Genomic DNA, 18367 nt, shown 5'->3' on the forward strand with positions numbered 1-18367 from the left:
TTGAGGGATATGTTTGTGCACAAATGAGGCAAAAATATAAAGGACTTTTTAGTACACAGTAAAATGGATAACCCATCAGAATTGAGGGTTGGTTATAATAACCATGGGAACATGCCAGTAGTCCAATTCCATGTTGGTAATTGTAGCGTCTGTTTAAATTATGTCATAGGAACATAGGAACATAGGAAACTGCCATAGTCAGACCATTGGTCTATATAGCTCAGTGTTGTCTTCACAAACTGGCAGCAGCTTCTCCAAGGTTGCAGGCAGAAATCTCTCTCAGCCCTATCTTGGAGAAGCCAAGGAGGGAACTTGAAACCTTCTGCTCTTCCCAGAGCGGCTCCATCCCCTGAGGGGAATATCTTGCAGTGCTCACACATCAAGTCTCCCATTCAGATGCAACCAGGACAGACCCTGCTTAGCTATGGGGACAAGTCATACTTGCTACCACAAGACCAGCTCTCCTCTCCAGACCAGCTCTCCTTTCAGACTCCTTGCATTTGAACGCCCACCTAATGGGCGGGAATACAAGCTTTGGGATTTTTAAATTTGTCAAACCAAGGGGGTTATTTATGTGATCACATGCCCATTCTCAGTCATTACTATATGTGGGTAAAACTAGCAGACCCATTACAACAAGAATTATAGAGCACAAAAGTTGTATTAGGAGGAAGATCATACAAGCACCATTAACAAAACATTTTTGGGAACGTGACCATAGACCAGATGATATACAGTTCTGGTGTATTGAAAGTGCTAGATTTGTGAGCAAAACCCTTGAAAACTGGCTATTGAGAAGGGAACTTTTCTGGATTTATACTTTAAAAACGTGGACCCCCTTTGGACTTAATGAAGATATTAATTGGGGGGTTGCTTCATAATTAATGTCTCTGTCCATTGTTTTTGGATAGCATGGCATCAAGGGTTGTGCTGGGACAACTTCTCAGCATTCTTCATATGCTTTAGGTTTTATCCCACCTTTGATGGACAAGCTTTTTAGGAGGGAACTAAGTTGTACCAGAATTAGGTCCTAAGGAAGAAGTGCAATTGGATAAAGACCTCTAAGTCACAAGTGAGGTTATAGCTGTTTCCCAAGTATTTAAACCTTCTCCTTCTAGGGTGGAACTATGCCATTGACACTAGAGTATATAAACAAATGGCTATGCTGGCAAGATATCTAAATCTATAGCAAGTGAGTTCAAATTGCCTGTATTCATAGAGAGCTGTTATGGGGGTATTTGACATATCTATATAAGTATGGAACAGCTAGTATGTTGAATTTTTTTTAAAGACATAATTACAATATGGATGGATGAATGCTTGTCTAATATTATGTGTATTATATTTTCTAGTACTTTGTGTATCTTGTTATTAACTTGTGGAGAGAGGAAGAGCGGGCATTTCTGAATGAAGTTGTGTCAAAAATCCAGAAGTTATAAACATGCATGTTTTATGCTTGTTTGTATTGTGGGATAGCATCGGTAGGTCATGTTTATGCAGTAGCTGAACTTCTCATATATACAACAACAAATATTTATATATACTGCTTTTCAACAAAATTTTCCAAAGCAGCTTACATAGAGAAATAATAAATAAAAAATAAGATGGCTCCCTGTCCCAAAGGGCTCATAATCTAAAAAGAAACACAAGACACACCAGCAACAGTCACTGGAGGTACTGTGCTGGGGGTGGATAGGACCAGTTATATATATTCAGATTATGTACTATATTTTATAGAGAAAGTTAAAAATTTTAGTAACTGGAAATCAAACATCTGGCTCCACATGAGAGCATAGCTGCAACTTAGGGAATCACAACAATTCCTTTATAATAATACCACTGAGGAACTCCCATTATAGGCTGAAACATGTTTTGGCTATGGTAGAAAAGGAAGGACATTCCCTATAGATAACCTGCAATTGCTGTCAGTGCCCCATAAGATAGAGAATTTACATCTCCCTCTGACTGAAGGATGACTAGATCCTCCTATTCATATTGGACTTCCAGATACCTAGAAGGTTGACTTGTGGAAGACTGTCTTGTAAGTTGTATATTTATTTTGTTGTTCTTGGCAGCAAGGCAGATTGTTAATTCTCACTTTACGAATCTGTTGCTCTATATTTGTTTCCTATTATGTGTTTTAACATTTTTTTAATACATTGTCCACATTAAAGTGTTAGAGTGTTTATTAAATATTCTTTATTACCTTTTTACTTCATGGTATTTGGTGGTATTGCATACTTCTATCATTCATAAATTAGATAGATTTTTTTAATGCTCCATGCTTTTTTTTAAATTCATGTTTTTAGACTGTTATATGGTGGTGGGTTCTTATTGGGTCTTTTTGTACATTGGGTTGAACCCACTTAGGTCCTCTTCAATGTTACAGTAATCCACTAGAAGGCAAGAAACAAATCATTGTCTTTTGAATCGTTACCTCCTTGGCTGTAGATCTCATTTTTTATCTTTCTCAGTCTTGTGCATTTATAGGATTTGTCATGATCATCTGTGGGATGATTATATTTTAATTCTATGCATCAAGTTTCATCCTGGCTTTCCCATCACAGGGTATATTAAAAAGTCACTATGAGAATGGAATCTATTTGCATCCTACATAAATAACAAATGCCTTGGGTTTAGATGTGGGAAAGGAAATTAATGTACGTGCTTAGAAGACTGACACCTACACAAGAAAAAACACAAGAACAGGAAAGGAGGCATGGCTGCATTTCTTGATAGAGGTTCAGGAGAGATTGAATAATCTAGAAACCATAAAATTTAAAGCTTTCGGTTAGTCACACTATGCACATGCCTTAAGAACTAAAGTCATTAAGACAGATACAATTCCCATCTTACACTTTTGGAATCAATTACAGCATGATCAGTTGGGACACAGTAATATGCAAACTGACTTATCCAATGTGCTGTGGACCATCCAAATCACTTGCATGTTCTGATAAACAGAAGTATGTTAAACTCAGGTTTATATGGACATGTTGGGCACAATGAATGTATAGAAGCTTGCTATACAAGGAACTCAGTTGCAGGTCTGAATGACCCCCCTATATAAAGCAGCTCACTTCATATAAGAAAACTAGTTGAGAAGCACTGCAGCCAAGTCTGTGCATAGGAGTTTCCGGGCGGGGGGGGAGGGGGAGGGAGATAATTCAGTTACGCGATTCTCATTTGCAGTTTGAAGTGCTGCAATTCAGGAACAGTTTTATCACGTAATGAGCTTTTGGTCTAGAGAGCCTCTCTGTTCTAAATGTACTAAACAAAACAAATGCCCAATTAGCGGATGCAGCAGCATTTGCTAAACTCCAAAGAGGAAGGATGACTGTTCATCTGTTTCTACCATTTCACTACTGGTGACTCACCATTTAGTATTGCCCAGTCTCTTGGATAATATTTTGATTGAAATTGACTGCAAGAATTATTTTTGAGGGGGTTTTTAAGCATCAAAATAGCATTGATGAATTGCTTTAAAATAAAGATACATTATTGTGAACTGCCCAGGGACTTACACATGGGATAATATAAAAATGTGTTAAATAAATAGTCCAAGGAGATGAGAGAAATCTTCAGGCCAGCTACCTCTACCATAAAGTGGGAATGGGTGGCATAAAATACTTTGCAGGACTGTAAGAGCTTTGGATACACATTTTAGGGATTGACTTTATAATATTCAGCCCGTGATTACAAGGGCATTTTTGACAGTTGAATCTATAATGTATGTAGTGTCAGGGAAGAAAAAGCTATATCCGTTGGGCTTCAGTCAGAGGAGAAAAATGTAAATTTGGTTTCTAGGTAATGTTTTATCTGTGTGTTCATGGCACACAAAGCTGTAGTTGGGCTTGGTTTGTGTAAATGGTGCATGAGCACATTCAAATGAGTTAACTGTCTCATGGGTGACCAGCAGGGAAATAAAATACCCAACTTTATATATAACTTTATATAAGGTACAATCCCAAAGAGAAGTGGTGTGAGGCTGAGAGGTGTGACTTCATCTGGTTTTGCTTGATGGGTTCAGCATCAGCACCTGGAGAAAAGGGCACTGGACTATAGATGGAAAAGAAATGCTACCTCAGAGGCGTATCTAGGGTGAATAACACCTAGGGCAAGCACTGAAATTGCGCCCCCTGTCCAAACATCTGACACCCATCTTTCAGATAACTTTACCATAATATCAGCTGAAAAATACAAGTCAAGCTCATTAATCTTTTAATATTTCAAAAACTATTTAGCAATGGATGCAGCCAGACCAAAAAATGCTGGAAAACTACAAATTTCAGTTTGCTGGGGCTCATGAAATACCCAAATACTATGTGGAGGTATACTTGGAAAACTAAACAGAAGTGCCTGTCTAATTCTCTACTATGCATTGTAGCATCACTATTACATGAGTTTTAAAAATAAATGGAGAATCTGACTTTTCCCATACTCTGAAAATAACTAAAGGATATGCAGTGTAAACTGTCACTGCTTGGAATATATTCTAGTCTTTCAGAAAGACAGTTAAAATGAGAGAAAGAGAGCAAGAAACTCCCAGTGGGCCTTAATACTAAGGATTTCACACTGATTCAAAGATAAACTCACCATTAACAGCCATATTATTAAGACATCACATTTAACTCACTTATCACAAGAAGCAAAGTAAGAGCAAATGAATACAATCCTAGCTCATAAACCTCATCTCAGTATTCACAAGCCCTGATTCTCTGTACATAGTGCCAAACTAAATATGTGTACAGTGATTTATATTATATTGTTTTTTTTAAAAAAATTACCTGTAGCCCCTTTGGTGGGCTTCCTAAAGGTCATGTGTAGGGGGTATACAAAGGTACCCCCTCCCCTTGCTAGCCTCCCCTTGCTAGCCTCTAGGGCCTTGCAGGGACCATTTGAGCATGTGTGATGGCCATTTTTTAAAAAAAATCTTTTAAAAAATGGTCACTGAAAACAAAATGGCCACCACACATGCTCAAATGAGCCCCTGGTGGCGCAGTGGTGGCACAAATGAGCCCCTGGTGGCGCAGTGGTAAAACTGCCGCCCTGTAACCAGAAGGTTACAAGTTCGATCCTGACCAGGGGCTCAAGGTTGACTCAGCCTTCCATCCTTCCAAGATCGATAAAATGAGTACCCAGAATGTTGGGGGCAATATGCTAAATCATTGTAAACTGCTTAGAGAGCTTCGGCTATAGAGCGGTATATAAATGTAAGTGCTATTGCTATTGCTAAATGGCCTCTGTGAGGCCTGGCAGAGGCCATTTGAGCATGTGAGGTGGCCATTTTGGTTTTGGTGGCCACTTAAAACTTTTTTTTAATTTTAAAAAATGGCGCCCCCTTCAAGTGGCGCCCGGGGCACGTGCCCTGCCTGCCCTACCCTAGATACACCACTGTGCTACCTTCTTCTCCTGACAGGAATATAAGTGTATGTGGCCAGGGGTCAATAAATGTTGTCTCAGTTCACCAGCCAGACAAAAATATTAATTGTCAGATGGTTCCTTGTGCCATATTGGTACATTACTTGTCAGGACTTTTTTCTTGTCAGGCATCATTTTTCACTCATTCCAGAATAGTGGATTTTCTGAGACCTGCCTCTGGTTTAAGAGGCTTTGGATTCTGAGAGCAAAGGATTTCAAAAATATTATGGGTTTATGAAAACTTGTAGGACTAGCCACTGTGGGGCAGTGGTGGGAGTGTAAGATCTGACATGTGGAAAACCCAGAGTGGATCTATTAGGAAGCAGGAGATGGACCCCAACGTTTTTCGTAGTTCTGAGCAGAGGCCAGTGGCATTTGGTACAAGTATATCTCATTACCAATGGGGGTTCCGTTCCTCACCTACTACCACAAGTAACGAAACTGTAATGAGGTATTATGCCTATGGGAAATGGGAGCGGGTGGGGTGGTTTAGGTTCCAGAATTGACCAAACAAAGGTTAAAAAACCAGCAAAAAAAGAGAAAAGGCTAAAATTATTGAAATTGTTTACTTTACCATGCTCTGTGGGGTCTATATGTGCCCAGGAATGCCCCCCAAACCACAAAACGCCACCAAAGTGCTGAAAAATCCTCTTAGAGAAGAAATGAGACACAAAACAATGTCTACAATGTCCTTTTTTAGATGTGGTGATGTGACCAGAATTGTACGCAGTACTCCAGGTGTGGCCGCACCATCATTTTGTATAAGGGCATTATAATATTAGCTGTTTTATTTTCCGTTTCTTTCCTAATGATTCCCAGCATGGAACTGGCCTTTTCCACAGCTGCCGCAGATTGAGTCGACACTTTCAACGAGCTGTCCACCACAACCCCAAGATCCCTCTCCTGGTCAGTCACCAACAGCTCAAATCCCATCAGCGTATGTGGATTTTAAACCTTTCATATCCACAGATAATGAAACTGGATGTCAGTTAAACACCCACAAATACGCGGAAGTGCGAATAGTGGTTCTGTGTATGAGGTTTTCCTGCATGTCTAGAAGTTGGAGGTCAGTAACTTTTGACAGGTCTAGGGGTTTAGCCCAGCACAAAAGTTGTGGGTCTATCCGAGAAATGTGTGTACTGCCTTTCAGTCAAAGACCTCAAGGGCAGCTCACATAGAAAAATCGTCAAATGCAAAACAAAAAAAACAAAAAAAACCCCACCAAAAACAAAATGTGGTGTTGCAACAGAAGAAGCAGAACAGAATAATACAATCCAGCGGAGCAATAAAAGAGATGGTTAAAGGCAGCCAAAATATGTTGCAAGGCCAGGGAATTTTTATGTCTTTTCCTGGCACTTGAAAGATATCAAAGTTGGCATCAGGTGGATTCTTTTGTGGAGGGCATTCCATATCAAAACCAGCCACACCATTTTGTTTCTGGCTGGTTCGCAGCCCCACTTGTCCAACTTCCCAACCTTTCCTCAAACATACCACAGTTGAGCTACGAAACCGTAAGTCTTCCAATCTGGAATTCCTCGTGCAGCAGCAGACAACCAATTTATGAGATGTCTGGAAGTTAATGCAGGTATCACCCCACACAACTTCAGATGTAAGAATCATAGGATAATGAGGGACAGCTAGAAAGAAAGCTGAAATGTGTCGCACAATACAAGAAGGGACGTGCAGCAGGGGCGTAGCAAGGTTGGAGTGGGCCCAGAGACAAGATTTTAAAATGGGGGGGGGGCCACTCACTGAAGCTCAGCTCATGGAGTAAAGAAATCTTAAATGAGGCTGAATAGTGGTAACAAAAAGCATAGTAAAAAATTAGGAGATATATAATATCTCCCCTATGTGCCACAATAGAACATCATCCTAAATTATTTTTAAGAAGGTTATGTAAATTGTGGACGATGCAAGTCATTTAATGGTACTAGAGAAAGACATGCTGTTCTGGTAACTCCAGATCTTAACACTCACATCAATTTCGGAGGATGAATACAACTGAAGGAAGCCCGGGCGGGTGCGTAGCTGGGGGAGTCAGTCATGTGACTTGCCTCTGGGGGGCTGCCCCAAGGCAATGGGCCCCCAGATAACTGTCTCCTCTTGCCCTATTACAGTTACGCCCCTGGTGTGCAGTTTGTGGAAATAGGGGCAAAGAGCTGCCTTGGGAGGGTGAACAGGGTGGAGGGGAGAAATGTTAATCGCATCACCATGACACACTACATGCCTATGCTGAACTGGGCTCCTCCTGCCCTGGCTGTTCTGTGGCTTAAAAGGGCTACTTCCGGTCTACCTCCTGCTTTAATCCTGTCAGTTAATGACTGGTTTAAGGTAACATATAGTTTGTGCCTCTGTTTGGTGTTCATCCTTCACTTAATCCTGGCTCTGTGTGTGTGTGGGGGGGTGAGTCAAAGGTTTCTTATGTATAACATGGGAATTGTGTGCACCTGATGCACACTTTCTGTAGCATTCTGTCATGAGATGGAACAATTGGTATCGCTCAAATCAAAAATTCTCCTCCTCATGTAGCAAGACAATAAAAATAACTGGCTTCCCATGAAGTTATACGTGTACTGCAGTAAACTTGCAACCAGTCATGGGATAAATGGTCATCTGTAGCCACCCACTGTGCAACAATGATGGAAAATTTCACTTAGGTTAGATAAAGTTGCAAAAAAAAAACCCCAAAGATTGAGATGAATGGGGTCCTTCAACAGAAATAACACATTTTCTTGGTTCTCTTATATAAACTTTCCAAAGCAATGTAATGGTTTTCCCAGCTGTGAAGTCAACCATTATGAGTGATTATCTGCATATTCTATTTTTTAAGCCCTCTTTCCCTCTTGAGAAGTTGGTTTACTCAGAAAGACTAGACCGCCAAAGAGTGAAGAGAAATTCAAAATGGGCTCCAGTGACTTTTATGATTTTAGTTGGTAAATTATAAACAACAAAGAGGTTTAGGAGAGAGTGGAAAAGCTAGTGTGTATTATTCAGCATGATTTAAATGTATAACAGTGGGAAAATCTGGGTTAGACAAAACTAAATTGCAAAATGTCTAGACCACACAGAAAGAGATCCCAAACTGGTATGAAAATTGAAGACTAAATATGGCCACTTTTCATAAAACATATGACTAAGAAAACCACTTCTACTAAAAGTGAATACTTTAAATTTTAAAAGAAACTATGAGGAAAAATGCTTTAAACCAAGTGTAATTACATATCTATTGAAATCATGGGGAAACATGCCATGAATTTCATTAGACTCACAGTTTCAGCTCACTTCTCTTTACTCATTTGACCCTGCCCGGAGGTCACTGTCTGATCAGATGGATGATTTGTCCATTCAGGAAACTATTCATTTCAATTGAGGGAATCCAATACATGTCCACAAAGAATGTGCAAATGTACTGTCACTGAAATAAATGTGGAAGACTCCCCCTCCCAAGAGGGGGAGCTCTGTGAATGTACTGGAGCATCTGAGTTCAGAAGAGATTGCTGCTGTCTCTCTCAACTTTGTTTATGCACATAGCAGATGAACCATGCTTCATCAGTAGCTTCTCACGGAAATTTGGAAGCTAATTTCAAGGCCCTTGAACCAGGAAAATGGAATCACATTTCCATTTCTAGAACCACAAGATGGGAGCACAGCAAAGGAAGGACAGGGAATGCTTTGCCTCATTGAACCACAGCCTAGGTTCACTGAGATAACTACTTGGCATAGACCAAGAACCAAAGTTGTGATTCTACTACAATTACAAGCCATGGCAGGGTTATGTGTGTGCTTCTAGGCAACTTCTTGGCACTCAAAGGAGGAGTTGGATATGTAGAGGACAATGAGGGTGCACTAACACTAAAAATGATTGCTCTTAGAAATTCCCGCTTGTCTTGCATAACAGGACATGGTGGGCTAACAGTAAGCATCAGCAAAGACAAGCTCCCATTTCCTCCCCATTTTTCTTAAATGGAGCTGGATTTCATCTCATCAGAAGGAAAAGGCTGCAGCTTTATTTACACAGTGCAGGAAGGTTATAAATAGCTGGTTTGGAATAAGGATCATGACGCAGCATTAGAAGAACGACAACAATAACAACACTGGCTGCCAGGCACACTTCTCTATCTGGTAATACTGTGGCCATTTGGCCGAGCATTACCTCACACTGTTGCTACTCACTAGCACTACTGATAAAAGCAAAGAATGTTGATCTTTCCCCCCATAAATAACATCACACAGCAACATGATGATACAGCCTGCCACTTATTTTATCTGTTTCCCCAGCTCATGTGGGAGGTGTCAACTCACATGAGCAATGTGCAGAAAAACATCAGAAGAACCCTACTGGATCAGACCAAAGGTCTATGTAGCCCAGCATCTTGCTTCCCACAGTGGCCAAAAGGATACTACCTCCGAGAAGCTCAAAGGCATTGTAGTGATACACTGTGTTTGAAGACACTATGGCCATTCACACCACCTCTTGATTTATTTTTTGACATTTTTATCCTGCCCTTCTTGCAAGAAACTCACAGTAGAGTACATATTCCCTCCCTTTTATGCTCACAACAACTTCGTAAGCTAAGAAAGAGGTGGGGAACGCCACTAACTTAGATGGCTTTAAAAAGGGATTATTATAGTGTGAGAGAGTGAGTGGCTGACATGATATGGAGCAAGAACTTTGTCCTCACAAGTAGCCTAAAGTAGGTGTGGGCAAGGCTTGGATTACACGTTCAGCATGTGGCAAGTGGGGTGGGGAGGCAATTTTGGGGACATGTTCATGGCAATGAAATAGACTTTTGTCAGGAGGGGAAGAGTGAAAATTGCCTCCCCTTTCCTGTGCAGTGTGCTTGCAAAACAAGCCTCACCCACATCTCACTTGTAGGCCCCTTGTGAGGACGCAGCTCTTGCTCTGCCCTTATAAGGCTGCATATCATGTTAGCCGCTGGCCCAAGGTCACCCAGGAAGTTTCATGGCTGAGTCAGTTTCCCAAGTCCTAGGCTGACATTCTAATCACTACACTACACTACACCAGCTTTCTTGGAGCAGCAAATTTAATGAAGTTATTTTGCTTTGTGTAACAAAGTCCTTTCTTTGGTGTGTTGTAAATCAACTGCCAGTCAATTGTATTTGATGACACTGAGTGACATTCTGCATGTGTGCTCCAAACAGCAAGCAATGCTAGTTGCCGTGTTTCTGAAGTGCAAATATTTTGGAGCTCTCCCTGTGTTCTGGAAGCACACAGGGATGTTGCTAGGTATTTAAAGGATCCAGGGCCTGGGACCAAAGGCCCTCTTTTGATAATCCAATCATAGTCCCCACAGAAATAATTACTTTTAAAAAAAAGTATCTAGTCTTATAATACAGCACCTATGAACGTGGAAGCTAGGAACTCTCTCCCACACTCTGTGCAGATGCCTCAACTGCTGCACTACCTTTCTGGAAGAGGTCATGGAAGAGGGAGATGGCTGATGAGATTCTGGGCTCTGACCATGGGTAAGTGATGCTGCTGGAATAATACTAACTCAGAAGCTAACATCCTGACCAAAGCCCTTGGGGACATGTTTCTGCTGTAAGGAAAAGTGTGCTGTCAAGTCTATGTCGACTCCTGGTGACCACAGAGTCCTGTGGTTGTCTTTGGTAGAATACAGGAGGGATTTACCATTGCCATCTCCCGTGCAGTATGAGATGATGCCTTTCAGTATTTTCCGTTTGGGAAACATAGCGGCCGGGATTTGAACCGGCAACCTCTGGACAGAGCATATTTAGAGCATGGGAAGCGCTCCAAAATGCAAGCTCCAATGTACAAGAAAACCTACACTTCAGAAATATGGGGACTAGCACTGCTTGCATGCTGTTGTTCAAAGCACACATGCAGCTTTGGTCAGGATGTTAGCTTCTGAGTTAGTATTACAAGTGAGGGACAAAAACTTCGCTCTATCCACTTAAATTATGCATAATTTTAAGTGTAACATGTCTGCTGGGTACAGGCAGGAATACCACTACAGCAACTTCTGAGATGGAGAAATTTTACGTCCTACATTACTATGCCTGTGCAGCCCAGATAGGGTAGCATAGCTAATTGTCCCTGAAAATATAGGTGTTTGATTGGTGAAAAAGAGGAAACATTAGCTGTACCCTATAGTAACATCAGGATTGCAGAACAGTAAGCATTTTTCTGTTTGTTGTAAACTACCCAGAGATGTGAGTTGGGGTGGTATGCAGATATAATTAATAAAAATAAATGTTCTCATGTTGAAACATAAAACCTCACTTTAATATTGATTCTGAGGGTTCTTCACATAACAAGTACATCATGTAATTAAATTGATTTTTTGCCATTTTTCCTGCCATTGTAATGTATTTGCTATCAATCACCAACTTGCATCATGCTGTTTATAAAGTAGTCTACCCAGTGCCATGAGGGGAAGGAAGAAAAGGCACCGAAGCATCCACACCTGTAGAACTGCCCCTCCTGCAGTGGGACAACTTAAGACCTTTGTGCCCCAAGAGGATGGCAGAATTTGAGCCCAGGTCATCAGATACTGAAGAGGTGACCACTGGCCTGAGAGGACTGTTGGAAGAGTGCCTCCCACACCTCCTCAGGGAAAATTTGAATGGTCTGAGGAGGAGACAGAAGAGAAGTTCATGCCAAGGAGCAAAGGCCATCAGATACTGAAGAGCAGAGGTGCTCTTACCCCTGGACTTTGGGGCCAAAGTCCAGGGCCTTCACAGTCCCTGCCCCCACCCAAATCCTCTTTAGTCTGCCCTGGGTGGTGCAGTTGCCCAGCAGAGCATAATGATGCTTAATTTCCAGGGGAGGTGGGGGGCCTCCAAAGGCCTTTAGGTCCAGGCTCCCAACTTACCTCGGTGCACCTCTGCCAAAGAGACCACCACTGGACTGAGAGGACTGTTAGGGCAGTCTCCCCACCACTACTTGACCTGTGTGCCCTGAGAAGAAGGCAGAAGAGGGGAAACCGAGGCCCAGGAGTTGATGCCATCAGATCAGAAGAAACAATCACTGGTTTGAGAGGACCGTTTGGGAACTTCTGTCCCCTCTTTTCTGGTACTACTGGAAAATATGTGATACTGAAGGGAAGCAAGACAGGAGAAGCCCGGGCCAGGAAGGAAACGCCATGAGCTCGTGAAGGGGTTGGCACCTGCCTGAGACAATAATTCTTTTTAAACCTCCTATAACATGTTTGCTTTAATATTGTAAACCGTCCCGAGTGCCTTGGTCAAGACGACAGTATGTAAATACAAATTGTTGGAGTTTTGTGATTATTTTGCAAAGCACCAAGGAAGCTACCACTCCAGTTACGGAGTGCAGAGTTTAGTTGTTGCAGCTATTTAAGAAACATGCATGGAGATCGCTGGAGAGTGTGAATTAAATTGATTTATTGGTGAAGTACATTTGAGATAGGAAGGACCTATCCTATCTATCAGCTGCATAATGAATAGGTAGGGAGAGAGATGTTTCCATCTTCTCTCTGGGAGGAAAGGAAGAGGACTGACTCACTACAGGAAGTAGTACCTGAGGAGTCAAGGCGGGGGTCATAGAGTAGAAGCAAGAAGGGACAGGTAAGGAGACCCTCATTAACTACCTCTACTCCCAATGCCCCTAGTGGTGATGAGGATAGTTGGTGCGAAAGGTCGAAGCACTGGAACTCCGTCTCCAACACAAATGTGGTATATAATGCAACAAATAAGACTTCGAATCTGATGAACTTAAGGACCAACATGAGACAATTTTTTAATCTGGTCCTTTCAATGTAATCTTGCTTTTCTAATTTTCTTATACATATAATCATAACCATTATGCCCTTTTGGGAAGAAGCAGAGAGAGATTAAATGAAGAAGCTTTCTGGCTGCTCCATCAACTGAAACCATCATCTATCTCAAGTCAAGACCTGCCCAACAGAAATCATTTGTAATGAGTAAAAGGTTGATCTTGCCCTGATATAAGTATAGATTTGCATGTGCTCTTATCGTCTCATTGGATAATGATTGATGGACCCAGAAAATTATCCTTATTTTCACATTCCAGCAAGAAACATAATGATCAGAGGTGCACAATAGAGTAATATCTCTGATTGAAGTTGATTAGCAATAATCAAGCTGTCATTCCTTCAAAGCAGCTCTAAAGTATTGTTCTCAAACTACTAGGACAGAGGAAATGTCTCTGTACTCTGGTTGGAAATATAGCAACATTTGCAGCAAAAGTATACTTGTTAACATTAAGGTTGCAAATGGCCTCATATGAAAATAGTTCCATGTCTTAAATAAAATAAAAGCTGTAGACATTTTAGTAACAACAATAACAAATAATTATTTACAAGCCATTAAATCATTTTTGACTTGTCAAACATGTTTTGATCATATGGTATTTCTCGGTAGCTTGTGTGTGTTAAGAAGGCATATAGCTTTAAAAGAAAGTGAAGGATTCCAAAAGGTCCATTGGTGTAACTATTAAGTCATACATTCAAGGGCTAACTACTTGAATACTGTTCTACCTTTCTAATGTTCTTCAAGAGCTGGCCTACCAAGATGCACCTAAACTCTTACCAGCAATATCAGGTGTCCAGATATCTGCATCAGTTGTGCATTGTACAGAACTGAAGTTCAAGATACTACAAATCAGTGATATGGAGAATGTCTTTCATTAGACTACCTATGCATGTGGTGTCTTTTTAAATCGTAAGAGATACCTTTTCCACTTATGGTGTCTTGGAACATAACGACGAGTGAGCACACCAGCTGACAAGTATTTTTTATTTAAATTCAGTGGTGGCAGCAGCAAAAAATATTGGGCGGGGGCAGAACAGTCAAAGTACAGTTCCCCTAGGAGGTGAAATTTGTCTCGCATATTAGACTAATGAAAGAAAAATACATATTTCACATTAATGCTCCCATCTTAAATATAAACAAAAGGTGAGCACATAGGGAGGTGTTCTTTATCTATATTGATGCTATATGTAAATTTAATGATAAATTTGTGCTGTTGAGTCGGTGTCGACTCCTGGTGACCACAGAGCCCTGTGGTGGTGGCTGGTAGAATACAGGAGGGGTTTCCTATAGCCATGTCCCGCGCAGTATGAGATTAGGCCTTTCAGCATCTTCCTATATCGCTGCTGCCTGATATAGGTGTTTTTCACATAGTCTGGTAAACATACCAGCAGCGATTCGAACCAGCAACCTCTTGCTCCCTAGGCAAGTTCCTTCCTTGCTGCGCCATTAGGTGGCTTTATGATAATAAAGTGATGTTAGTCCTGTTCAGACATTATGCTGTTCATGCTTACAGATGCCTATGCACATGTGTTTGAGTCAGATGGGATGATACTTCATCCACTGGCCTGACTACACACAGTCAAGACGTGTGCATGATGTGAGAGCACACATCTTTCCCTACTTCTGTTGCAAAGGGGACCTTGCCCTAATCACATTGGGGCGGTGGGGGGGGGGGGTCATCTGAACTGCTTCTCTTCTACATGCTCCTGAAGCATGCATTCAGCCCTTTGAGAGATCATTTAAAAAGGGAACCTGGGTATAACAACCTTCAAATACAAGGTGCACAGAGAAAGTGTACAATGTACATATGTTGAACTTTTAACCCTATTCAGACATTAAGGCTGTTCTCATGCACAGCCTAACCCAGGCTAGGGAAGCCAGCCTGGGTTAGGCTGCATGTGAGAACTACCAGGATCAAGCCTGATCCTGGCAGGGCAGCACTGCCTAGCCTGGATTTTAAGCCTGGCTCCTAGTTGGGGTTATGGGAACAAGCGCTCCGTTAACCTGGGCTTCCTGCTCATGTGTCTCCTCAAGCTGCATTCAGCTTGAGGAGACACAGACAAGCACCTAGAGTGCCTGTTCCCCTTGGAGGAATCCTCCAATGCACCATGCTCAGAATCCCACTCCTCAATCTCCGGGTAGGATACCTGGGGGCAGGGCCGGATTAAGGGCAACTGATGCCCTAAGCACAGCCCAACAATGGTGCCCCCCCTTGGCCCCTTCCAATGTGCAGCAGCTGTGAAAAAGGCCAATTCCATGCTAGGGATCATTAGGAAAAGGATTGAAAATAAAACAGCGAATATTATAATGCCCTTATACAAAATGATGGTGCGGCCACACCTGAAGTACTGCGTACAATTCTGGTCACATCATCTTAAAAAGGACATTGTAGGACTGGAAAAGGTGCAGAAGAGGGCTACCACTGTTAACTTGGCAAAGAGGCACCTTTTAATGTGGTGTTTCTCTTTATTTAGCAGGGGGAGAACAACTGGCCCTGTCCACCCCCAGCACAGTACCTCCAGTGACTGTTGCTGGTGTCTATCTTATGTTTCTTTTTAGATTGTGAGCCCTTCGGGGACAGGGTTCCATCTTTGTTATATCTTTGTGTAAACCGCCCTGAGCCATTTTTGGAAGGGCGGTATAGAAATCGAATGAATGAATGAATGAATGAATGAACCAAGATGATGTGCTGTCCTAGAGCACCTTTCTTATGAGGCAAGACTACAACACCTGGGGCTTTTTAGTTTAGAAAAAAGGCGACTGCGGGGAGACATGATAGAGGTCTACAAAATCATGCATGGGGTGGACAAAGTGGATAGAGAGAAATTCTTCTCCCTCTGCCATAACACTAGAACCAGGGGTCATCCCATGAAATCGATTGCCAGGAAACCTAGGGACAACAAAAGGAAGTACTTTTTCACACAACGCATGCTCCACTTGTGGAACTCTCTGCCACAGGATGTGGTGACAGCCAACAACCTCGATGGCTTTAAGAAGGGTTTGGATAACTTCATGGAGGAGAGGTCTATCATTAGCTACTAGTTGGAGGCGTGTAGGCCACCTCCAGCCTCAAAGGCAGGATGCCTCTGAGTACCAGTTGCAGGGGAGCAACAGCAGGAGAGAGGGCATGCCCTCAACTCCTGCCTGTAGGCTTCCCGGTGGCATCTGGTGGGCCACTGTGTGAAACAGGATGCTGGACTAGATGGGCCTTCGGACTGATCCAGCAGGGCTGTTCTTATCTTCAGTGAAAGGGCATGATAGCTAGAAGGAAAACTCTGTGGTGCCCCCTTTCCCTTGATGCCCTAAGCACATGCTTGTTTTTCCTTGTGGTTAATCCAGGGCTGCCTGGGGGCTGGGATGCGGCGTCCTGGCTCTCCCAGATTGGACCATGTGGGAGCACGGATGGCACTCCCAGTAACATTTGCTGATCATCTGGGGGAAGGTGAGTGAAGTGACACCTTCCCCATGTCCACCCTGCCCGGTCATGTGAATGACCTCATTATGTTGCATGTATGTGCAGGTGTCACGATGCATGTACTTGTGTTGTGTGAATGACTGCATTGATTTTAAAACTAATTTGGAATGTAGGATACAATAGGAAGTGTACTATATGTGTATTTAATGTACATACAGTAGTACACTTCCTACCTACATTCTACATTTTAGAAGGTGTGAATAAATGTAGATTTAGAATGTGTTAACATAATGTGTTCATAACTCTACATGTGTATGTAGCATGTGCGTTCTTAAGGGCCCAGACAATAACTGAAGTTGCAGGAAATTTAAAATAATGATAAATGACAAACTACACACTCGCTCATCACTCACTCACTCTAACAGAAATATTTCAACAATATTTATCTCAGCATACACCCATACATTTCCCTCTTCTGTCTTTTGAACATCCAAATTTAACTGGTCAAGTAGCTTTGTAATAAAGAGAACATCCAAGTCCCTTTTCTTGCAGAAAGGATATGGTTTAACTTGAAGCTCCGGCCTTCAGCTCTGCAGAATATCCGCACTCCTCTTACTGCAAACCATAAGGCCCATAAGAAAATCAAGTTTTACAATGCCCTGCAATCAAACACACATAACAACAAAAACAAAATAAATTCCCAGGCTCCACTTGCAACCCAATGCAAACTGCTCACCTAATCAAGGAGTTAAGACTTGTTTATTATAAGACTTGTTTCATCAGAGGTCAGACATCCTTTCATTCTAACCCTCAGTCTCTTCTACCCACAGCAGAGAATGACACTCCTTGACCACACTCACCAGCCGGAATCAACTGCAGCACTTTTGTGGGGGTGGGTGGTGGGGGTGGTTCCGTGTACAAATCCAAACATATGCTCACTGTGCACAGGTCATACGATAATTGAAAATGGCATATGAATATGGCTCCTGAGTATGTAAAAGGTATCTTGCCTTCAAATTACCAGATCCAGCAACAGAGGATGACAGGGGAGTGAACTACTTATTTGAGGGGTGCTTGCTCCCCTATCCTTGCCTGGTGCTATGGCTAAATTTTATTTGTTTTAGCGTTTATTTATTTTCTATTCTGCCCAACATATATATCTCAAACTGCTCTTCTCTTCTCTTGTGTAGACATATGGTGCCATAGCAGCACTAGAAAAAAATATTTGAGAGCTAAGTAGGTTTTGAGATCTATAACACTCTGGTTGTTTGGGAACTATTAAAATGGAAATATAATGTTCTGCCATGGTGGATGAATTGGAGCGAGGGGAAGATTTCCCAGAGAAGCACTTTCTAGAGTGGCAAGCATTTGCAGTCTTAAATGGTATCGCCCAGAATTCTGCCACTAGGGGTGTGCATGGAACCTATTCCAGTGGTTTGGTTCGAATTTGAACCGGACTGATTGAGAGTTCGATCCTTGGTTCGGTCTGATGGGGGACCTTTACAAGCATACTCTTTCAACCACTGAACCAGTTCAAATGAACTGGGGTCAATTTGGTCTGAACTTGGACCACCACCCCTTTTTGGGGGACCAACCCAGTTTGAGTTCAAACTGGCCCAGTTTGATTTGAACTGGGTTCGAATAGTCCCTATCTGCCACCTTCGCCTTCACATCTTGGTTATGTGTAATGGATAGAAACACGTAAGACAGTTCCTTCTAACTGGTGATAGGGCAAATTCCCCCAGGCAGACT

General features: G+C 42.1%; 1 long non-coding RNA gene across 1 annotated transcript in view; it reads left to right on the forward strand.

The window, feature by feature from the left end:
• The first annotated feature begins 1092 nt into the window (after positions 1 to 1092).
• The window catches only part of LOC128328397 (uncharacterized), a 32440-nt gene continuing 15165 nt past the window's right edge, over positions 1093 to 18367 (forward strand). The window contains exon 1 of the long non-coding RNA XR_008309187.1: positions 1093 to 1192. This is a non-coding gene — a long non-coding RNA (uncharacterized LOC128328397). The remainder of the gene's footprint in view (positions 1193 to 18367) is intronic.

The sequence above is a fragment of the Hemicordylus capensis genome, chromosome 5, assembly GCF_027244095.1.
Source record: "Hemicordylus capensis ecotype Gifberg chromosome 5, rHemCap1.1.pri, whole genome shotgun sequence".
NCBI classification, from domain to species: domain Eukaryota; kingdom Metazoa; phylum Chordata; class Lepidosauria; order Squamata; family Cordylidae; genus Hemicordylus; species Hemicordylus capensis.